At 53.4% G+C, this 23,619-nt stretch overlaps 1 protein-coding gene and 1 long non-coding RNA gene across 2 annotated transcripts in view; one reads left to right on the top strand and one right to left on the bottom strand.

Annotated features, from left to right (window-relative positions):
- The window catches only part of XYLT1 (xylosyltransferase 1), a 339,213-nt gene that overhangs the window by 171,810 nt on the left and 143,784 nt on the right, over positions 1–23,619 (bottom strand). The gene's annotated exons all lie outside the window — the stretch shown is intronic.
- Positions 14,113–22,891, top strand: LOC127491445 (uncharacterized). Its single transcript, XR_007920128.2, has 3 exons — positions 14,113–14,457; positions 14,732–14,787; positions 21,530–22,891. It is a non-coding gene; the product is annotated as an uncharacterized lncRNA (long non-coding RNA).

Below are 23,619 nucleotides of genomic sequence, written 5' to 3'. Positions count from 1 at the left end.
TCCCCGAACACCCATGGAGGGGCCAGGGAGCCCACCGGGTGGATGGACACGGCAGGGCGTGCGCTGGCCTCACTGGGAAGGAAGAAGGAGCCGGCCCTGGAAAACTGGCAGGCTGGCACGTCTAGAGGCGAGGGCGAGCCAACGGGAGCAGATGGGGCCCCGGCAGCAGATGTTAATGCAGTTTGCTTTTTCCATATGCTTTTCTGTTTAGCTGCAATAAGTGAATTGTTCTTTAATATCTGTCAGGAGCTTACACTCTGAAGGCCAGTGGCAATCACAGGCACTCAGAAAGACACAAAGGGAAGCTGGCTGGGCCATCTCTTCCCATCTCAGCACAAGGGATGCCAGGTTCAGCATGGTCCAGGCGTGTGTGTGTGTGTGTGCCCGCACGCGTGCACCTGTATATGCACACAGACACACATGAACACACATGAACACACTCCTCACTTGCCTGGACAGTTTCCCTTGACATCCTACAGTCTCTGAAAGCCCAGGTCAGCACCCTTCCTATTCGCCAATAAGATGAGGAGTTGAACATTTTGCTTCTGAACAAAAAAACAAAAAACCACAACTTGAAAATGCATAAATGGGCCGGCGCCGCGGCTCACTAGGCTAATCCTCCGCCTAGCGCCGCCGGCACACCGGGTTCTAGTCCCGGTCGGGGCGCCGGATTCTGTCCCGGTTGCCCTTCTTCCAGGCCAGCCCTCTGCTGTGGCCAGGGAGTGCAGTGGAGGATGGCCCAGGTGCTTGGGCCCTGCACCCCATGGGAGACCAGGAAAAGCACCTGGCTCCTGGCTCCTGCCATCGGATCAGCGCGGTGCGCCGGCCGCAGCGCGCCGGCCGCGGCGGCCATTGGAGGGTGAACCAACGGCAAAAGGAAGACCTTTCTCTCTGTCTCTCTCTCTCACTGTCCACTCTGCCTGTCAAAAAATAATAAAAAAAAAAAAAAAGAAAAGAAAAAAAAAAAAAAGAAAATGCATAAATGGCTCCAACCACTTTGCTACCTGGGACTTGCAAAGCAGCCTCAGGTCATCTCCTTAATTAAGAGCTACAAGAAAATTCTGGAACCGCAGCTTGTCTCAGGACTTGGGACACATGGCCCCATGGTGGATGACGGTGCTGTGGACAGAAGCCTGTGTCTGAAATTTCCATTTGCCAGTCACACTAACGGTGACTCCCAGCTGCCACATACTCTTTCTCAGGGCCCAGCTGTGATTCTGTTAATAGCAATAAGACCCACGCACCCTGAAGCCAGACAAGGAGTGCAGAGGGCTTGGCCTCTGGCCCTCACTTGGTCCACATCAGCACAGGGCAGGGGTTAAAACCTATGCAGAATCGCAGCATTACCCCAAAGAGCCTAGTGACCTTGGACACCTGCTTCTCTAAGCCTCAGTTTCTTCATCTGCAAAATGGGAGGAAACAGCAGCTATGTCAAAGACACTCATGAAGATCAGGTGACAAGAAATGCAGGTAAGACGCTCAGCACAGCAACAGCTACACGGTGAGTATGTGGAATATTTGCTGTTATTTTTCATTATTAGAGGCAACACCCTTAATCCAAACATCTGAAATCCAAGATGCTCTAAAACTAGAAACTTTTTGAGTGCTGATACCACCCCACGAGTGGAAAATTCCACTCCTGACCTCATCTGATGGGTCACAGTCAAATCACAGGTGCACTAAGCATACTATATAACATTACCTTCAGGCTATCTCTATGGGTACAGGAAAAATAAGTAAATTTCATGTTTAGAACAACTCCAAGAGATCACATGCATATGCAAATACCCCCAAATCTGAAAATATCTGAAATGCAAAACGCTTTTGTTCCCAATTCCTTTGGATAAAGCATATTCAACTTGTTTCGCTATCTCTCTCTCTCTTTTTTTTTTTAAGATTTATTTATTTTTTACTTGACAGAGTTACACAGAGAGAGGACAAGAAGAGAGGAAGAGAGAGAGAGAGAGAGAGAGAGGACTTCCATCCAATGGTTCACTCTTCAATTGGCCCCAACGGCCGGAGCTGCGCTGATCCGGAGCCAGGAGCCCCTTCCGGGTCTCCCACATGGGTGCAGGGGCCCAAGGACTTGGGCCATCTTCTACTGCTTTCCCAGGCCATAGCAGAGAGCTGGATCAGAAGAAGAGCAGCCAGGACTAGAACTGGCACCCATATAGGATGCCAGCGCTTCAGACAGGGCGTTAACCCACTGAGCCCCAGCGCCGGCCCCTGTTTCACTACCTCTTACTTGTTCATTCCCCCCACCCATATGTGAGCAGCTTCTAAGCACATCTATTGTTCTAGGTGCTGAGGTGCCGCTGTGGGACCTGTTCTCCACCAGGGAGGGGAAACAGAGCTAAGAGCGGCTGCAAACTCTTATCCCACCTGGGAACCAGTAAACAAAGAAAGGCGAAGCAGGACAGAACTGGATGGACAGCATTTCAGATGCAAGTCAGGGAGAACTTCTTGGAAGATGTGGCCCCAGGCTGTGGCCTGATGATGGCAAGAAGGAGCTGCTCTAAGAAGAGCCCGGGTGAGCAAAGGTTCCAGGCAGCAGAACCAAAAAGCCAGTGGGGCTGCCATGTAGACAGTGTGCCCAAGGGGCGACAGCAGAGGAAAACCAGGGTTGGGCAAGCTGGGTCTTAGCTCCACAGGGAGGAGAGCATCTGCATCTCATTCTAGGTGCCCTGAGAAGCCACCAGAAGCTCCTCATGCAGGGGGCGTGGCTGGTGAGACGTGTGCACCACGGGAGAGTGTGGCTGGTGTGGCGTGTGAACCACGGGAGAGCATGGCTGGTGTGACGTGTGCACCACGGGAGAGCGTGGCTGGTGAGACATGTGCATCATGGGAGAGCGTGGCTGGTGAGACGTGTGCACCGCGGGAGAGCGTGGCTGGTGAGACGTGTGCACCGCGGGAGAGCGTGGCTGGTGAGACGTGTGCACCGTGGGAGAGCGTGGCTGGTGAGACGTGTGCACCGCGGGAGAGCGTGGCTGGTGAGACGTGTGCACCATGGGAGAGCATGGCTCGTGAGATGTGTGCACCACGGGAGAGCGTGGCTGGTGAGACGTGTGTACCATGGGAGAGCATGGCTGGTGTGAGGTGTGTACCATGGGAGAGCATGGCTCGTGAGATGTGTGCACCACGGGAGAGCATGGCTGGTGTGGTGTGTACACCACAGGAGAGCTTGGTGGTGAGACGTGTGCACCACAGGAGAGCGTGGCTGGTGTGGCGTGTGAACCACGGGAGAGCATGGCTGGTGTGACGTGTGCACCACGGGAGAGCGTGGCTGGTGAGACATGTGCATCATGGGAGAGCGTGGCTGGTGAGACGTGTGCACCGCGGGAGAGCGTGGCTGGTGAGACGTGTGCACCGCGGGAGAGCGTGGCTGGTGAGACGTGTGCACCGTGGGAGAGCGTGGCTGGTGAGACGTGTGCACCGCGGGAGAGCGTGGCTGGTGAGACGTGTGCACCATGGGAGAGCATGGCTCGTGAGATGTGTGCACCACGGGAGAGCGTGGCTGGTGAGACGTGTGTACCATGGGAGAGCATGGCTGGTGTGAGGTGTGTACCATGGGAGAGCATGGCTCGTGAGATGTGTGCACCACGGGAGAGCATGGCTGGTGTGGTGTGTACACCACAGGAGAGCTTGGTGGTGAGACGTGTGCACCACAGGAGAGCGTGGCTGGTGTGACGTGCACATCATGGGAGAGCGTGGCTGGTGAGACGTGTGCACCGTGGGAGAGCGTGGCTGGTGAGACGTGTGCACCGTGGGAGAGCGTGGCTGGTGAGACATGTGCACCACGGGAGAGCTTGGTGGTGAGACGTGTGCACCGCGGGAGAGCGTGGCTGGTGAGACGTGTGCACCACAGGAGAGCGTGGCTGGTGTGATGTGTGCACCACGGGAGAGCGTGGCTGGTGAGACGTGTGCACCGTGGGAGAGCGTGGCTGGTGAGACGTGTGCACCGTGGGAGAGCGTGGCTGGTGAGACATGTGCACCACGGGAGAGCTTGGTGGTGAGACGTGTGCACCGCGGGAGAGCGTGGCTGGTGTGACGTGTGTACCATGGAAGAGCATGGCTGGTGTGAGGTGTGTACCATGGGAGAGCGTGGCTGGTGAGACATGTGCATCATGGGAGAGCGTGGCTGGTATGAGGTGTGTACCACGGGAGAGCGTGGCTGGTGAGACGTGTGCACTATGGGTGGGCATGGCTGGTGTGACGTGTGCACCATGGGAGAGCATGGCTGGTGTGACGTGTGCACCACGGGAGAGCGTGGCTGGTGAAACATGTGCACCATGGGAGAGCGTGGCTGGTGTGACGTGTGTACCACGGGAGAGCATGGCTGGTGTGACATGTGCAACACAGAAGGGTCCACTTGCTCACTACTCGCAGGCAAGCGCAGAGAGGGCAAGAACAGAGGCAGCCCTGGCCACATCCACGCTGACTTCATCGTCTGGGGCTGCTCTGGCCTTTCCCCTGCTCTGGCTGTCATCAGGGAGGGGCTGGGGCAGGGCACAGGCAGAACAGGCAGAGCCAGCTGGGTGATGTGATGGTCCAGCTCCTGCCGTGGGGATCCCACACCAGCAAATGGGTCTCAGGGCCTGGGTGGCGCTTGTGACTTATAGCAAGCTGCAGGCCCTGGGGACCTGGGCTCCACGCCTGTCAGTCTGCTCTCAGGAGGTTTCTGGCAGATGCAGTGGCAGAGTGAACCCCCACAGACCAGGGCTCTGCCCCACCCTGCCCCAGGATGCTGTCAGAGTGGGCCCCTCCTGGGGGACAACCAGCATTTTCCTCCGGCCCAGAACCCAGAATCTGCCTTTAGTCCCAGCTGCAAAGTTCTCCCTAATGCCAGCAGGCTGTGCTTCCTGCCAGGAACACGGCACCCTACCTGGCCTCCTGCCTCCTGTATCCCCCTGGGTTTCACAACCGTCCCCCACCACCACCAGATCAGCCCTCCCCTCTGCTCTTACAGAGCTTCCCACAATGCACTGGAGTTCATGTTAATGGGGTTAATTCCCACGTAATGCACTCTTTTGAGAAGCAGAAGTTATTCAAGTTCATAACCCCCCAGGGTTTCACTCCAAACCTGGGGTCTGTGTGCGCACATGTGTGACTTGTGCAGATGACACCAGACAGCCCATAATTTTCATCCCTGTCATACAGATGAGGACGCTGATGTTCAGAGAATTCTGAGATGTCAGACCCACCTGACAGCACCTGGCCCAGGCCACTGTGTGCAGCTCTGTAAGGATTACAAAGGAGTGCCCCAGCTGCCCGCCCCAGTCAGCAGCCATTCTGTGTGGTGGCCTTTTTCCTGGTCTATGTGGTCAGGCTGCAATTTAGCCACTCTGAGGACTCTGCCCGAGTTGCCCCCACCAGGAGCCCTCCCAGGGCCCTCGGCTCCATTCAGATGTCACCTTGCATTAAGAGTCCACTGGGCTGGGCTCTGGGGACAACAAGCCTCTGTGGAATGTCCCCGAGGGAGAAGTCAGAGGAAGAGAGGCGGGGAGAAGGCAAGCAAGGCGTTGTGCAGAGAAGGCAGGCACAAGCCATGCACAGACGAGCAGGCATGGTGTGTGCCAACAGAGCTTTTCTTTATAAAGACAAGTGAGGACCAGACCTGGCCCGCAGACTGCAGCCCGGGTCCAGACCACACCCGGGTCCAGACCACACCCGGGCCCAGGCCACTCGCTCCCCTGCCCCATCACACGTGGGGCCCAGCCTCCATCTCCTTCCTTTTCCTGCTGCCACACTTTCTCCTTTCTCTAGCATCTCCAAGTGACACTCAGTTTGTACTTCATCCGGCATCCTGCGACATCATGTGACAACCCACCCTGACCGCCGTGGCTGGAATTCCTTGACTCCACAGATCCAGATCGACGTCATGACCAGAAACCACGGCGACTGACGCCTTCCCAAGGCTTGGCTGATCTGTATTCCCAGGTATGGGAATTAGAGCTAGAATGGCCTCATGCATCCAAGACCATGTGTCATCAAGAGGACAGCTCAGAATGCAAATGACTCCTATCTAGCACGTTAAAGACAAAAACAAAAAAAAGCCTCAGTATACAATTTCAGCCAGTTTCAAAAAAAAAAAAAAAAAAAAAGCCCAAATAAACCAAACAAAACCAGAGAGCCAATGTGGTAGAGAAGCAAGTCTATGGGCTGTTCTGGTTCTACACCCTGGGCCTCGGAGACAACCCCTCGCAGAGATGCGAGTTAGGAAAGTGGCCATGATGCCTCGCAGAGAACAGAACGTAGGGCTGAAGCAAGTGGAAGTGGATTTCCAGTGATTTTCTGCTTCAAGGCTATGACCCCACCCAGAAGTAAATGTCACATTTAGAGCACAGAACCCGTGGACTCCAGACTTGCCTACTTTTCCTCCCGGTTGCGAAAAATAAAATACAACCAAAGTCGACAGGCGAGCCGAGCGGAGGAGCTCACTCAGCCCCGCAGCTGCCAGCCACGTCTTGAAAATTGCATCCAAGAAGTCAAGGTTAGTGTCAAACTTTCCATAATTTTTAACAACCTTCTAAGTAAAAATAAAAGTGCCGGTCTGTACTGACTTGAATTTCTAAGCGTCTATGGCTAGGAAGGCACAGCCCCTGTCATTCTGCATTATGGTCAAGTTTTCCTTCCATGAAGGGCCGGCCTTGGTGCAGGGGTCTGGCGTTGATGGAGCTATTTTTGGATGCTTCCATTACTGGGACAGCCAAGAGCAAGCTGGAAGGAGACGCCTGGAAGACGGGCCCTCTTGCCTACGTGGAGTCACCGGTGGGTTCCACGTCTAGAATCCTCCCCGTGAGGTTCCCACATGGTTCAATGTCACAGATCATGAGCTGAGCGTCTAAGCGTCTACAAACAACTTGGCGTGCTCCGTACTAGATGCCACATGCTCAGTTTGGATACAGTTACGTCCATTATACAGATGAAGAAACCAAGGCCAAGGTCTGAGGCCCACGGCCTAAAGTGAGTGGCAGAGCTGAGGGTCACAGACAGCTCGTCTCACTTCAGAGCTGCTCCTAAACAGGACAAAATAGCCACACCATGGTCCCATGAGCCATCAGGCAGAGGTGGCTCCAGTGTCCTGGTGCTGGTCAGCCACCAAGTCCCCATCCCTTCAGGGCATGTGACAACTGTTGTTGTCCAAGGACTTTCACTGGACAGGCAGCCTGCAAGACACCGGGACCTGTGAGGGTTGCCTCTTCCCATGACACAGATGTGCAAACTGAGGACCAAGGAAGGGAGAATGGCCTGAGCACAGTCCCCAGCCTGCTAGTGGCATGGCCAGGAACGGACAGCACATCCTTGGCCTTCACCTCGAGCCAAAACAGGGGCTTAGATGAGGTCGGAGCAGAGCACACCCACCTCAGTCTTCCAGTCTCCAAGGTCAGGGGTTAAGTGAGACTTTAAGCTGTGTGTTCCTAGAGCTCTGAAGACCAAACTGCCCTGAGTGCCTAGCGCTTGCAGTGTGCTGAGCAGGTGCACGGGGTGAAGGCTGCTTCCTGGAGTAAAAGACACAGACAGAACAAGTCAAGGGACTGGCACTGTGGTGTACTGGACTACATTGGGATGCTAGCTCCTGTACCGAGTGCCTGGTCTCAGTCTTGATGCAGCTCCCTGCTAATGAGCCTGGGAAGCAGGAGATGACGACACCAGTACCTGTGCCCCTGCCAATCTTGTGGGGGACCAGGATGGACCTCCTGGCTCCTGGCATTAGCACAGTGCAGCCCTGTCTGCTACAGGCATTTGGGCAGGGAGTGAACCATTAGATGGAAGAACCCTCTCTCCTTCTCTCTGTTGTTCTCCCTTTCAAATAAATAAATAAGTCTTTCTTAAAAAGTTACATCTGAATAGCTATTACCCCTGCTCTTCTATGTTACAAAAAGACTTTAAACAGATGCATTGGCCAAAAATCAAACAGACAAAAACACAGTGGGGTGGGAAGGAGGCAGAGTAAGGAAGAGTCGAGATAAAGTAATGAGACAGGAAGTTTAATTTGCCAGCAGGAACATGGTAAGTATCTCATTCCCCATTCCAAGATACCACAGGACCTGGCCACCTAGACCTCCCCACGCCTCTCCAGGCCCCACCCAGGCTCGCTGTGCAGGGCTGAGAGGTTCCTAGCGCTGACATTAGCCCCAGCATCAGGGGGGCTGCAATGGGTAGGGCCCCTGCAGGTGAGAGGCAGGGACCACCACCTTACCTGTGCCACATGCAGTGGAGCTGTGATTTGTGCTGGGCTCCTGCAGGTGGGGGTGTGGCTCCCAGGCCCCCGTGCAGCTGTCAGCACTCGCACCTCCCAGAAGCAGAGACCCTGGCTGCTGCTGCTGGACTTGATGTAGGAGGTCCTGAGCGATGCAGAGGGGAGGAGAGGTGCTAGCAGCCCAGGGTGTCCTGTGTCTGGGGGTCACCACCACCAGCCAGCCCCAACAGCTCCACTGGACGTCCAACCACTGGGGCTTTACCTTTCCCCCCCAGGGCTGGGGGCAGCGTCCTAACGTAAGATCCGCTTAGCATGGCCCCTGCATGGCTCCCGGAGGACACTGTTCCAATGAAGCTGCGTGACACTGTGCAGGTGCAAGGCTACTTAGGCACTTCTCAGCCAAAGACGACGGTTTGCACTGGCTGAGTCTAGATGGAGGCAGAACCTCCCTCTTCTCAGTCGCCCCCCTGCCCTCGCCGCTCGCCCTGTGGAAAGCCATCCCAGAACAGGTGTAGGCAGAAACCACTGGGTGCACCAGGGGCAGGCGTGTGGGCCAGGGTCCTGGGTCCCTCTGAGACAGGCTGGCTGTGTGATTCTGAGCCAGCTGCTGGCTCTCTGAGCCTCGCGTTCTCATTGGCAGGGGGAGGCAAGCATGCCTTCTACCTGGTGGAGAAAAGGGATGGAGTGCTGGCGCAGCTGCTAGGACCAGAAGCTGCCTGCAGCCCCTCCGTGCAGGCTCAGGCCCTGCTTCTGTCTGTGCCTGGGGAGGGGTGGCCTCAACAAAGGCGGGGTGGCCAGGGCAGGGCCAGGCCCGAGGTGCAGTGTCGCCAGCGGCCGAGTACGCCTCCCCGCACACCCAGCGGCCCCCCCGACTGAGGAGGCTCTACTACTTCAAGGATGAGGCCAGGGGTCTCAGCTAGACAGATGCAGCTATTTCTATCTCCGCTGCCTGCCACAGGCAAAGCTGCTGCATAAGGGAGACCGGTAGATGGATGTTTACTCAGGGCGTGGGGCAGCCTGAATACCAATGCGGCCTAAGGGAGGCTGTGCCTGCCAGGGCTGCCAAGGGACCCGGCAGAGCTGGAAGGGCCGGCAAGGGCTCAGCCACGTAGGGGTGCCGAGCAGGGCGGGACTGGGCTGATCGGTGCAGGGTCCAAGAAAGGCTGGGAGGGGCTCAGCACAGGGGATGGGGGTGATCTGGACGGGTCTGGGCGGGGCAGGGCTGAGGTGGGCGGGCTAGGCTGGGCCAGCTTGGGAGACATGCCTTTCTTTCAAACCCAGCCCCGTACCTCCCCAGGCTGCCGTGGCTCTGCCCTCCCCAAGATCTTTCAGGAGCTTGCCTCCCTAAGCACCGGGACAGCACTGATCCCAGCTCTGGGAAGAGGGCTCTGATAGGGAGGGTTCTGAGCTCCTTCAGGGCCGGAAGCACGTTTCCAGGCTCCCCAAGCATGCCCAGGATCACACAGCGCCTGGCGCGGGTACACAGCAGGCGCAGGATGAATGTTGAAGTATCCACCAACCGCCTGAGCAGCACAGACAAAGCCCTCTGTAACAGGGACAAGGGCGGAAGACGGATCAGGCGCAGGGCAGGGCAGAAGAGAGTGGGCACAAGGCGGGGGGTGGTGGTGGTGGTGGTGAGGATGCTGCCGGGTGCAGGGGTTAGCAGGGCAGTCAACGTGGGCGAGCAGCTGGGGCGGTAAGGGCTCTCAGCAAGAACACTCGGGGCAGGAGTGAGCAGGCTGCGTGGATGTGGGGGCGGTAGCATTTCAGGAAGAAGGAGCGGAAGCATGAAGAAGACCCTCCGGTGAGCGTGCGCCTCACCTCGCTGGCAAACCCGAGAGAGGAGGAAGCCGAAGGTTGGAAGAGAGAGAAGAAGTGGGGGCTGCGCCACACACGGCCCCCTAGAGTCAATTTTGGCCTGTAGGGGACATCTGATGTTTGGAGTCATTTTTGGTTGTCCTGGGGGAGGGGAACGTGACCAGCATCCAGGAGAGAGAGGCCAGGGCAGCCCCACCACACAGAGGGATTCCATCCAGGAGGTCAGCAAGTGCAGTCCTGGACTGTGGAGAAGACAGCCTGGGCTCTGGGTGGAGAGGGATTGTTTGCTGAATGAACGAGCAGCTCTGGCTTGCACCAGTGACACAAATGTGACTTGGAGGTGTTTCATCTCTCAAAAGCTTTTCTCCCATTCACAGACGGAGGGAGAGAGGAAGAGACCTTTGTGTCTGCCAAGAGCACACTGGGAAATCCGGGTTTTGAATGTCCTACTTTCTGTGCCGCCCCAAAGGATGCTGACTGTCTCTGGCCCAGGGACAATGCAAGTCACTTCCTGGAAAGCTGTGACACTGTGAACGTGGCCAGGGGGCTTTCGTAGAGCGGCGCAAACCACCTGGGGGTGGGGGCGGGGGCGCCCAGAGGAGACCGGATCAACATCTGCTCCACCCTAAGTGGGGACCGGGCGGCAGCGGGGCAGGGGTCCTGCCTGTGATGTTTTCAAACCCTCCCCCTGCTGCTTCCAGAACACATGGGCTTTGCCTCGGTTTCACACGGGGGATGAGAGCAGAGAGGGCCCGATTCCTGTCCCTGGTCCCTGCCTCTCTGTTTGTGATAATCAAAGGCTAATTAGCCACGGCCCCACGGGAGGACAAATTAGATATGGAGGAGGTGCTGAAGATACAACTGCAAGGTGGAGCTGATGGGATGCTAGCTGGGACGGCAGGAAGGAGGGTGGAGGATGGATTTCTCCAGGGCCAGGCTGCCCCTTCGGCTCACCCCAAAGACTGAGAGGGGCGTGTCCACGAAGATCTGGCTTTTCTTCGTCAGCTCCCAGATCCACCAAGTCAAAGCCTTAAGAACCCAGAGTGAGCTGTGAGATTCAGGGGCACAGGGGGTGTTCTGCAGACAGCAAACCCCGGAGCTCATCCCGGCTGCCTCCCTTACTGGCTGTGATAGAGTCTAACCCGAGTCTCAACCTGCTCATCTGGAAAACGGGCCCAGACACAGTCAGGGACTGTGAGGTCAGGGACTGGTGAGGGAGGGGCGGAGATGGAGAAGAGGGGACAGAAGTCCTTCCTCTGCGTACTGCGGCTGAGACCCCGCCCTGAGGGCCTAAGGAGTGCCAGGTGACTAAGTCCCCATACGACCCCATGCGGTTTTGGGTTTTCCACTTAAAATTTGTATTTATGAAGAGACAAGGGAGAGAGAGACAAAGATAGACAGAAATGAGAGACAGAGACAGAGAGGGAATCTTCCATCCACTGGTTCATTCCTGGCTGGGCTAGGCAGAAGGCAGGAGGCAGGAACTCAATCGGAGTTGCCCATGTGGGTGGCAGGGGCCCAGAGCCATCACTGCTGTCTCCCAGGGTCCGCAGAAGCCAGAATCAGAGTGGAGCCAGGACTGAACCCAAGCACTCTGATTCAGGGTCTGCCCTCCCGTCAACATGAAGATGCTGGATGTGACGGGATTAAACTCATTCTCCATCTCGCCACCTGCAGCTCCGTGTTTTCTGGCTTCTAGGAATTGGGCATGATCACACAATGAAGGGCTTGGGCCCCAGGGTGGCACTTAGGGGGGATGGTGGAGCCTTTGGGAGGTGGGCGTTGGTGGGGGGGCTCCTTAGGTCATTGGGGACACTGCCTTTGGAGGGCACTGTGGGGCCCCAGCGTCCCTCCCTGCCTTCCTGTTCAGTGATGTAAGCTCCTGCACACCATGGGCTTCTGCCACGATGTGCCACCATCTACCACACTTACCAGAGGCCAAACCAATCGTGGACTTGAACCTCCAAAACCCAGAGCTAAATCATCCTTTGCTGCCTTGGGTATTGTGTTGTCATCCATAAGCTGACCACAACACCATCCTACACAGAAAATGCTCAACTGCTCCTGAGTGCTGCCATGTGGAGAGCCATCACCGCTCCATTTCACAGCTAAGGAGACCGAGGTGCACCCCTTAAGGCACCTCTTGGCCAATGTCTCCACCAAGAAATCAGAGGCCCCTGCGAAGCAATAATGTCCGAAGAAATAAAAACTGTGGTTTAGGTGAGATGATACCCATGTGGGAGAGGGACCAGTATTACTTCTGGAGCTGATGGGGTAGGCAGGGGCTGTATTTTGTCCCATTAGGTCCGAGAAGCTGGGTTCTACCCCCAGCATTCCCTGCACAAATGGAGTATGCTCCGCACAACTCAGGATGGCACCGGATGCCCATAGCCAGCCTGAAGCTCTGCCTGTTCCACTTCACACACAAGAAGCTGCAAGTCAGAGGGCAGAGTAGCGGGAGCCACAGAGCTGGCACACGGAGCACTTGAGAGTTGAGTCAGGTTGGAGGAAGCATTTCCCAGTGCCTGAGGCCCCTCACAGTCTCTGTGGCACCCCAGGATGGGAGCTGAGAGTCCTGAAGAAGCTGCTGTGGGGTCTTGGGACAGTCAGCTCTCCTGGCTTCCTGGTCTATTGCTCCCTCTTGGCCTTTAACTGATGGTCAATGGAAATGGTCTGACCTGCCCCAGGGATTTTGCACAGGCTGTTCTGGATGCCTGGAAACATCTCCCTGCACATATCCTCATGGTTCACACCTCACAATTGCTCACGGGTATTTGCATTCTCCTCCAACTAGAATGCAGGCTACTTTGTTGCATCCCTTAGTGATCCACAAACCCCACCTGGCCCAAGAAACTGGTGTTTGCTGAGTGAGTGCCTGAATACATTAAATCCATTTCCGCAAACCTACTGTGCTTCAGACAGTGGGAAAGCACGGGTAACTCTGCACAATGACTGAATCCAGGGCCTGGCCACCAGCAAGCCTGAGTCAGAGAAAATAGCTCAGAGAACAGAGATGGGGCAGTAGTAAGCCCTGGCCAGACCGCACACCCAGGAAGCAGACACCACACATTCTGTTTGCACACAACCCCCTCAGCCCTCTCCTTCCCATTAACCTGCTCTTCCTCAAGGAACTTCCAGAACAAAGCAGGGCCAAACACCCCAGGTTTAACTATTCTAATGATCCTAGCCATGTAGCAGGTTTAATCCCTGGCAGCACTGCCACAGACAGGTGCCGAGGCACCTTGTGAATTTCCAGCATCCCTTCTGCCTTGTGGCTCCAGCTGAGGTTGCCATACACGGGACTCGACAGAGCCTGCACCCCTCACGGAAACATCACCAGTGGGGTCTAGGAGACAAGGGCTGGGGATAATGAATGGGGTCCGCTCAGATCACAGAGCCCTGACTGCTCATACAGTCAGAATGAGATCCTGTTTGGTGACCCACATGCAGCGTGGGACACCCGCATCACATACTGCGCAGTGCCTGGGACAGGGCCCCGCTCTGCTTCTGTTTCCAGCTTCCCTAATGCACACCCTGGGAGGCAGCACCCTGGGAGAACCAGGGTCTCTGCCACCCGCATGGGAGACCTGGGTTGAATCCCTGGGTCCCTCGCAGCTTCTGCTTGGCACAGCCTTGGCTGCTGTAGGCATTCAGGGGGGAGTGAACCCGCTGATGGAGGCTCTGTCTCTGTCTCCCTTTCAGATAAAATGAAAATGCATATTTTAAAAAATAAGAAGAAAAGTTTCAACAAGACTAGCGACCCAGGAAGCACTTGCTTCCCCTCCCACCTGCTGGGCTTCCAGCACCAGGGACAAGTTTGCATGCAGGCAGACACCCAGGCAGCAGGAGTAGGATCCAGCTGCCAAGGCTCTGTGTTAGTGAGATGAGAACTGAGGTCCAAAAATAAACTGGGTGGGGGGAGCCTCATGGGCAGACACCAGACAAGAGGATGATTCAGGGACCAAACGCATGAAGTGTGCTGGGGGATGGAGAATCCACGTCTGAGTCCATGACCAGGTCAGGCAGAACTCGGAGCGGGGAGGGGTGGGGGTGGAAAGAGCGGCTTAGTCAGGAAAGTGGAACCCAAGGTAAGACTCAGCTCTATGCGGAGGCTTCTGGGCTCCCAACAAGCGCTATCTTTTAGGAGGGGCACACGATTTCCACTTCGGGGCCTGGGACCCTCACACTGCCTTGACTTCAGTAGGATGATGACTTGTGTGGGAAGGACTGCTACAGCAGTCTTGCGTAAGGCTGGAAATAACCTCAGGCCGATGAGCTGTGCCCTGGTTAAAGCGATGATGCAGGGCCAACTCCCATGGAAAACAACGCAGCTACAAAAAGGATGCAGGCAACGGGATATACTCAGAAACAGAGCAACCGCTGACACACACACAGGAGTGAAAAGAGCAGAACACCTGCCAATGGGAACGCTTGTCTGTGTGAGTTAAGGAGACTGGCAAAAGGCACAGTCTGGCAGGGGTGGGGCACGTCCAGCCCACGGGCTGTATAAGGCCAGCAAAATCACGTGGTCTGGCCCTGCCAAGGCTACCGCGGGTGGGACTCCAAGTTCAATAAATCCATGGCAGGCTCATTTTCAAGTTAATAATTTTGTATGGCCCACAAATGATGTTATAAATATCCAAATGGCCCTTGGCAGAAAAAAAGGTTCTCCACCCCTGGAAGCAATCCCTAATTCTGACTCCTTCTCACTAGCTGCGTGATGTCGGGCAGGTTCCTTTTCCTCTCCGGGCCTTGGGTTCTTCAGAGAAGTAAGTACAGCTAATGCATGCATTCTCAATGGAGGTGTTAGTAACTGTCCCAAAGCGGCAAAAATGGGAGTGGGGAGCGTGTGTGTGTGCGTGTGTGCATGTGAGAAAAATCATAGCTATTGTAGTGGTTTGTGTCCCCCAAAAAACTCAGTCCTATTTGATAACATCTTTTCCCTTAGCATTTAATTCTCTCACTAGGGAGAATTTCAATTAAATTAAACATTTCTTCTTAGGAGGGTGATGATAAAAAAAAAGAAAAGGCTGAGTCACACTGATGCAAAATACTCAGAGCAGCATGAGGCATAGGGGATGACACTAACTTTGCAATGTTACTGCAAGGCTCACATGAGATGACAGATGTTACAATGCTGAGTCCCACCACGAGGCCGGCGGCTGAGTGCTCCTAGCAGGCCCTGTGCCTCAGATGAGGAGCTGGAGGCTTGGAGAAAGGAGAGGACTAAGACAGAGATCAAGGGTTAAGCCAGCCTTCGCACCCGCTCTCTCTGAATGAGAGCTTCCTCTTTAGGCTCAAAGAGTGCTTGAAGGCCACTGCATGGTCAGGTTTTCACGGGGTCGCCCAGGCCACGCACTGGAATGCATCCTCACCTTTGTGTGCAAGAGTACAGGATGTCAAATAAGGCCCAGGAGACATCACAGCAGGCGGCCACCAACTCCTCCCCACGGCTACTGTGTGCATGACACAGAAGATGTACAGAAATTTCCTCCTGACCCAAGCCCTAGGAGCAGATGTGCCTGCGATGAGCCATGGTCTGTATTTGGACACAGGGTGATGGAGGACACAGACGTGTTTTTCCTGCTGGCGGCCAGAAAGCCTGGAGCTAAATATCTGGTTCCCATGGAGCGAGGCCTTCAAGGTGGGGTTGAGCATCGACACCAACTCCAACGAGCCCCACTGCTGCGTTTCCTTCTTTTGCCTCATTTTTAATTTACACAAGCTTATTTTGATTTGTATGCTCTTGTAGACAGCCATAAACCCTTCCTGGAACAGGGAGGGGTGTAAAGAGTTGAATCAACAAACACACAAAGTTCCAAGAGGTTCCAGAAGAAACTACCACTGCCAGAAGGGGTGGTTTTTGGGCTATGATCACCCAACGCCCCAGCGGCTAGTGAACCAGGCTGGGGAAGTTGGGGGCTGCACTCTGACCAGGCCTGGGTGAGCAGGAGAGGAACTCAGAAAGTGAGCGAGCAAGTTTTCTATTCATGGGAAATGGAATTAAAAGATAGGCTTATTTTGGTGAAAAAAAAAAAATCAAAATCCATACCTTTTTTCTACAAAAACCACATTTTTCATGACCTTTCTGTATACATGGATTTCAGATTTTTTTTTTTTTTTTGCACCAAAAATAAACCTATCTTTTAATTCCATTTCCTAGGGCCTCACCAAGGTCTGTAAGGGAGGGGGAGCAGGGGGACGGGGGATGGTGGGATCTGTGAGGAAGGGGAAGGAAAGGGAGAGCAGGAGCTTTAGTCACGGTGGTCTCTACGGATAGACCACCCTCTGATTCCTTGGTTCATCCATTCACCCAGCCATTCATTCCAGACCCACCACGTACAAAGCATTGTGCCTCCTATAGTGGATACAAGCATGAAGCAGACAGGCCGTAGCCCTGTCTTCCTGCAGGCTGTGGGCCCTCGCTGGCCCTCTGGTGTCTTTTGCTAAACAAAGTTTTTGGGAACACAGGGAGCCTGGTTCATTTACGTATCATTGATGGCTGCTGTCCCGCAGCAGTTGTGACAGAGCCCTGACTACTACAAGGGCTCAAACATTCACTATCTGTCCCTTCACAACCTGTTTCAGCTGCTCTTACCATGGCTGTTGCATTTTACTGCTGGGTAGATAAACATTTTTCAAATAAACAAAGAGAAATGTTGATAGCCTTTGGAGACCCCAGTTTTCCTGTCTATAAAATTGGCATGATAAGAGAGTCATTGTGAGGATTAAATAGGAGAAGGTACAGGAAGCTGGGAGAGAAAAAAAGCATTACTTCTTATTCGCTTTATTATTGCTTCTGCAAAGGCTGGGAGAGAGAGGAAGAACCACATCACCCCTCACCCCATGTCTTTAAGATACACTCGGCCTTTTCTTTCTGACTCCAGGAACAGGCAGGGTGACTTGATCAGTGGGATCCTGTTCTAAATACTGCTGGCTTTCTGCAGGCCACTGGGCCATGCTTTCCTGATTTTCAGATGGGTGTTATTTTCCCCAACATTTTAGCATTTCTGAAATTGGAGCTTTCCTAATAATCAGTGTGTAAATATAAATTATTAATTTGTATCTGTTCAGAGCAAATTATGTGGTAGGTACTCGAGATGCATGAACAAAACATATATGAGAACAATGAACATATGTGGGTGTGCAAGACACTTCGGAAAGTTCATGCAAAAATGGAATTCGGACATAAAGTTTCTTTTGATGGAAAAAAATTTGTCAAATCCATGTGTAATTTTTTCTATAATAGGTATTTTCTAATTTAAAAAAATTTATGTCTTTGAAAGGCAGAGAGACACCGAGAGGGAGAAAGAGCCATAGACAGAGATCCCTCATTCTACTGGTTCACTCTCCAAATGCTTGCACCTCCCAGAACTGGGCCAGTCCGAAGCCAGCAGCCAAGAATTCTGTACTGGTCTCCCACATAGGTAGCAGGGACCCACCTACTTGAGCCACAGCATGCTGCCTACCAGGGGTGCCAATGAGCAGGAAGCACGAATTGGGAACAGAGCACTCTAGTATGGGATGCAGGCATGAGGCATCCAAAGTAGTGTCCGACATGCCACACCAAATGTCTGCTGCCATAATATCCATTTTGAATGAACCTTTTAAGTAAAAATTTATATATTTATTTGAAAGTCAGAGCTACAAGGAGAGAGGGAGAGATCTTCTATTTGCTAGTTCACTCCCCAGATGGCTGCAACAGCCAGCACTGGACGCAGGCTGAAGCCAGGAGCCAGGAGTCAGGAGCTTCCTCTAGGTCTCCCATGAGTGTAGCAGGGGCTCAAGCATTTGGGCCATCTTCTGCTGCTTCTTCTGCTTTCCCAGGCACACTGACAGAGAGCTGGATCAGATGCAGAATGGCCGGGACTTGAACCCGTGCCCATATGGGATGCCAGCGCTGTAGACAGTGGCTTTATCTGCTACACCACAACAAATAAACTTTTTGAAGACCACTTGTATACGTGGATTTTTTTTTAAATTTTGCACCACAGTACACTTATTATAATTTCATTTTCCATGAATTTTTAAAGTACTCTCAGACGCATACATTCCATCACTTCTCAGTATCCATGATACCCTGGAACACAACCAGGGTCCCCAGTAGATACCAAAATCCACAAGTCCTTAAACCTCTTAGGTACAATAATGTAGCAGTCATACAGAACCAACGTGCACCTTCCCATACACTTGAAATCACCTCTAGCTTGCTTACGAGACCTAATACAGCAAATGCCATGTACAGTTGTTAGTTGGATCATTTCAGAAATAACCAAAAAAAGTACATCTATGTTCAGTATGGTTGCAATTTCATTGTCAAGAATTTGTGATCCATGGTGGGTAGAAACCAGGCAAACGAGGCCTGTGGGTAGTGAGCTGAGCACAGGTGCACATGCGCCTTTATGTGTGTGTGTTCTTGTGGGATTCTTAAGACTTAAAGCTGTGTTCTCTAGAAGCTTCTGTTGGAAAAGAAGAGACCGACGGTCACAGCAGCTGCCAGTTGGTAACAACTATGAAGAGAACCTCAGAAGAGGAAGAGAGGATGGTGGCAATTTTCAATTTCAAAGCAACGGCTGAGTTGGCATCATCCCCAGAAGATGACCCGAGACAGGCGAGGGAGCAAGTGCGCCGGGACTGGAAGCAAGATGCTGCAGGGAGAGGCAAGGGCAGGTGCAAAGATGAGAATCTGTGGCCATGTGTCTGCTAAAGCTGTACTAACACAAGGCGACCATCAGATTACAAGTGGTTATTTGTACACTTACAAGATTACAAGCATGATTTGTACAGTATAAGCATGATGTGACTAAACAGTAATGAGATTGCCACCAGGCAGGGGAGGGAGGCAAAGCGGTCCTAAGGTTTCATTTCCGCTGGCTCCTCAGCCCTGCCCCTTTGCAATGGCTGACAGGCTCTCTTGGCCCTAAACCTGCCTTAAGCCTCCAAAAGCTCCACCTGTCAACAACCCCATGAGTCCACAGGTAAGATCTTCCCCTCCCCCCAAAAGTTCTGAGAACCAATGGAGAAATGAGTTGTGTAATAAAAGTTGCTGGACCAGATAAACTAGTACCAGCCATGGCCTTGCCCTAGGGGAGCACAGGTGAGCCGAAGGTGTCTCTTTTCACAACACTCCTGAAGACAGTCAAGAAAAGGAAACTGTTTATCCATCCCCCAACTCGGTACAGACAAGAGTAGAGGAGCATGATGCAATCGTGTGCTTGGTTGATAAAATCCACACACTGCCTTGTGTGTGGCATCCTTTGCCAAGTTTCTTGGCAAACTCACCAAACACAACCACAAGCCCGGACAAGAAAGGGCGGCGGGCTCTGGATGGCACAGAAGCGACCGGGAAGGCCATGTCTCTCTGCTGACGGGGCACTGAGAGTCAAGCTTCCTTTGCCCACTCCTCCCAGTGACCCCTGCTGTGCGAAGGTGGAGGTACGGCCTCCACAGCTGTCCCCAGGCCCCTGCCAAGAGGCCCTGGGGTCCTCACCACCGGGGACAGCCGGCAAGTCAGTTGTTCTCAGACTTTGATGCAAGTTTGAGTGTCCAAAATGAGGACCAGTCTGGGTTATAATCCAACTACCTTTCCTACCTGATTTCCCCAAAAATGTCCTTCTGGGGTCTTATTGTCTTCTGTGGCTAACAACACAATACCACAGACTGGGTAAGTTATAAAGGAAACAAGCTTGGATTGCTTTGTCGTTGTGGTTCAAGGTCGAGGGGTTGCCTCTGGCGGTAGTCTCCTTACCAACAGAGTGCCGTGCCAGGGCAGGAGATGGGGAGTGAACTGTAGACCTCAGCACACTGGTTGTCAGGTCAAATCTGGTCTCCACATAACTCATCAATCATGGGAATGTGCTGACTCATTGATGAGAGCAGAGCCCAGACCAGCTCTCAAGGTCAAGACCTGAATGGAGTTCCTGGCTCCTGGCTGTCGCCTGCTCCAGCTCCTGCCATTGTGACCATCTAGAGAGAGTGAAACAGCAGATGGAAGATCTCTCTCTCTGGCTCTCTCTTTCTCTCCCTCTCCCTCTGTTATTCTGCCTTTCAAATACATAATAAAAATAAATATTTTTAAAATTTGAATGTGGGGGCCGGCACTGTGGCACACCAGGTAAAGCTGCGGCCTGCAGTGCCGGCATCCCATATGGGCGCCATTTCGAGTCCCGGCTGCTCCTCTTCTGATCCAGTTCTCTGCTGTGGCCTGGGAAAGCAGTGGAAGATGGCTCAAGTCCTTGGGCCCCTGCACCCACGTGGGAGACAGGGAAGAAGCTCCTAGCTTCTGGCTTCAGATAGGCTCAGCTCCAGCCACTGTGGCCAATTGGGGAGTGAGCCAGCGGATGGAAGACCTCTCTCTCTCTCTCTCTCTCTCTCTGCCTCTCCTACTCTCTCTGTGTAACTCTTTCAAATAAATAAATAAACCTTTAAAAAAAATCAAATGTGAAGAGGTCGAGAGAGAGAAAAGAAGCAAGAAAATGGAGAAAGAGAGAGAGAGGGAGAGAGAGAACAAAAATTGGAGCAGCAAATCATTATCACCCTACATACTACTGATGTTCACACCTAAAACTCTCAGGCAGATGCAATCCCTCTATATATTTCTCTTTCTTTTTAAAAAGATTTATTTATTTGAACAGCAGAGTTGATATAGGGAGGGGGGAAAAAAGGAAAGATTTTCCATCCACTGGTTCACTCCCCAAATGGCTGCAACAGCCTGGTCTGGGCCAGGCTGAAACCACGAGCCCAGAACTCCATCCAGATCTCCCACGTGGGTGGCAGGCATCCAAGGACCTGGGTCATCTGCTGCTGTTTTGCCAGGTGCATTAGCAGGGAGTCAGATCAGAAGTGGAGCAGCCAGGACTTGAACCGGTGCTCATAGGGGAAGCAGCAGCTTAGCTCACTGCTCCTCAATGTATCTCTTTTATGCTGCAGGCAGACTCTGGGAAAATTGGATATTAACGGGATCTTTTAAAAAACTCTTTCAATATATGTCTTTGCATACTTACAATGTGAAGGGCGGCCCGTTCGTGAGAACGAGAATCCTCCAGTAGGTGGGACAGTGGTTTTCCTATAAATATAGCCTTCGGCTAACTTGGGGTTTCCAAGTCTGGAATGATCTCACATTCACTAAGCCAGAAGGGTATTGAAATATCTATTCCAGCCTCCTCCTTCTACAGGGGCAGGGTCTGAGGGAGCGAGAGGCAAAGTTACTCACCCCAGGTCACACGGCTTGAACCTGGGAGGTAAGTGGACTGCAGTTACCCACGGAGGCTGCCTGAGCCGAGGGCCAGTGCCTGAGAGCTGGGAGTCCGCGAGTTACACGAACCCAGTAGTTTTAATGCCCTATTTTCTGGAAGGCAAAACTGTATCACCAGGGTGTTTCTCTTTTTCATTACAGGAGTCATCTCTATTTTATTTATATTTTGCAGCAAAATGATTTAAATCAAATGTGCTTGGGCACAGAGGAAATTTGACCTGAACGAGGTTTTTTTGTCTTGTTTCGTTTCTGTGCAGAGCCAGCAAAGACTTCTCCCTGCCTTTCTGAGGCCAGTAACACCTCAGCACCAGGGAATCCATCAATACATCTTTCATAAGGGCTCCTCCACACAGTCAGGAGGAAAATCTTTCCAACGACGCTGGCCTATTTGTAACTTTGGCCTGAATAAAAGGAGGGACTGATCAGGGCTTGGCGTGCTTCCAGGCCTAGGGAGGCAGGGCCTACAAATGGAACTTAACTGGGCAGTTGCTCAGGACAGAGCACCCGGCAGGGCGAGGCATGGCCTCTTAGGTGTGGGCCCTGAAGGACTAACGAAACTCAGCCTTCCTCTGCTGGGACAGCAAAGCGGCTGCTGTCTGCACAGAAGAGGTTCAAAAGGAGCCACGGTGACGTCTTGATGTTGGGTGCTCCAGGAGTTTCGGATCGGTTCCCTCTCCGGGTGCTCTCCAATGCAGTAGGAGGAGTACAGCCTTGGTGCAGCCGCCAGCCAATCAGTCGGCACTTCCTAATCTCCAATGGGACTGGGGGAGCTTGAAGATCCCCTCACAAGGCCAAGGGCATGCAGCATTGAAAAGGAAATCCAATTCCTCCAGACATATCCACGGATCCAAGATGGTGTCCACGAGCACTCAGTCGGCTGGCAGACGAGGAGATCTGAGCTTGACCTCAGTGGCTGCTCCTTGTTACCCCATGGGTGACTAACTTCTCCCTCTGCCTCCTTTTCCACAAAACTGGGGTGAGGCTGCTCACTTGACAGCAGTGGTTCTCCACCAGGGCGAGGGGCGAGGACTTTGCCCCTTCTCCTGATGACCTATGGAAAAGTTTGGGGACATTTTTGGCTATCCCAAAGGCCAGGCCGAGGGTGGTCCCTGTGTTTGGTGGGTAGAGGCCAGGGAGGCTGCCAAACACCCCACCATGCACAGGTCAGCCCCTTCCCCTGTATGCAGCCAAGAGTGATCCGGATGAAAATGCCCACAGTGTGCCGACGTTAACCAGACCTGTCGCGAGGGATGCTGCAGCAAGCACCGGAGATGAGGAAGCGAGGGGCAGATCCCAGCTCCAGGCACAGAATGGAATGAGTTGCTTCCCGCTCCTCTGTAGGATTCTTCTGTTGCTCACCTCCCTCCCTGACAAGGGAGGCTAGCGTTGCACTACTACAGCCCCTCTCCCTTCCTTCCTCTTGCATGGTTTTGGGGCAAAGACCGCCACTCTGCTTGCACCCCTGAAAGCTGGGTCGGTCCTAAAGCACCAGTCCTCACCCAAGATCACCACAGATGTACAGCCCAGCTTCTTCCACACTTCCTGGGCATGAGGGCGTGACCAGGACCCTACTTGTCTCTAAGATGCAGTTCCTACACGGGAATAAATGAGACTGGAAAGCCTAATTTAAATCAAGAGTTGCTATGAGGATTAGATGTCAGTATTCAGTCCAATCCCTGGCATATGGTAGATGCTCAAGAAATGAGATTTCGGCCGGCGCTGCGGCTCACTCGGCTAATCCTTTGCCTTGCGGCACCGGCACACTGGGTTCTAGTCCCGGTCGGGGCGCCGGATTCTGTCCCGGTTCCCCTCTTCCAGGCCAGCTCTCTGCTGTGGCCAGGGAGTGCAGTGGAGGATGGCCCAAGTGCTTGGGCCCTGCACCCGCATGGGAGACCAGGAGAAGCACCTGGCTCCTGCCATCGGATCAGCGCAGTGCGCCGGCCGCAGCACGCTGGCTGCGGCGGCCATTGGAGGGTGAACCAACGGCAAAGGAAGACCTTTCTCTCTGTCTCTCTCACTGTCCATTCTGCCTGTCAAAAAAAAAAAAAAGAGATTGATAATTTTCTGTGGGCAAAATCACGTCTGCCTACTCTGCCATGAGGATTGGGAGTCAAATGCAAAGAGTGTTTAGCATCCAGCTTTGCACAATAGTGGACGTCATGTAAACCCAGGTTGATGGAAACAGGTTCAACATACAAATGCGAGCATGAAAGGAGGCAGGCAGGAAGGCCCGCAGCAGAAAAAGCATCCAACACAGAGACAGCTCCAGGCACATCTGCAGAGCACACAGCACGAGAAGCTGGGAGAGAGGCTCCGACAGGCACAAGGCTCTTCTCCACCTGCTCAG

This window comes from Oryctolagus cuniculus, chromosome 19 (genome assembly GCF_964237555.1).
Source record: "Oryctolagus cuniculus chromosome 19, mOryCun1.1, whole genome shotgun sequence".
In the NCBI taxonomy this organism is placed as follows: domain Eukaryota; kingdom Metazoa; phylum Chordata; class Mammalia; order Lagomorpha; family Leporidae; genus Oryctolagus; species Oryctolagus cuniculus.
Note: the sequence above shows the minus strand (reverse complement) of the source record. Positions and strands in the feature narration are given on the sequence as shown.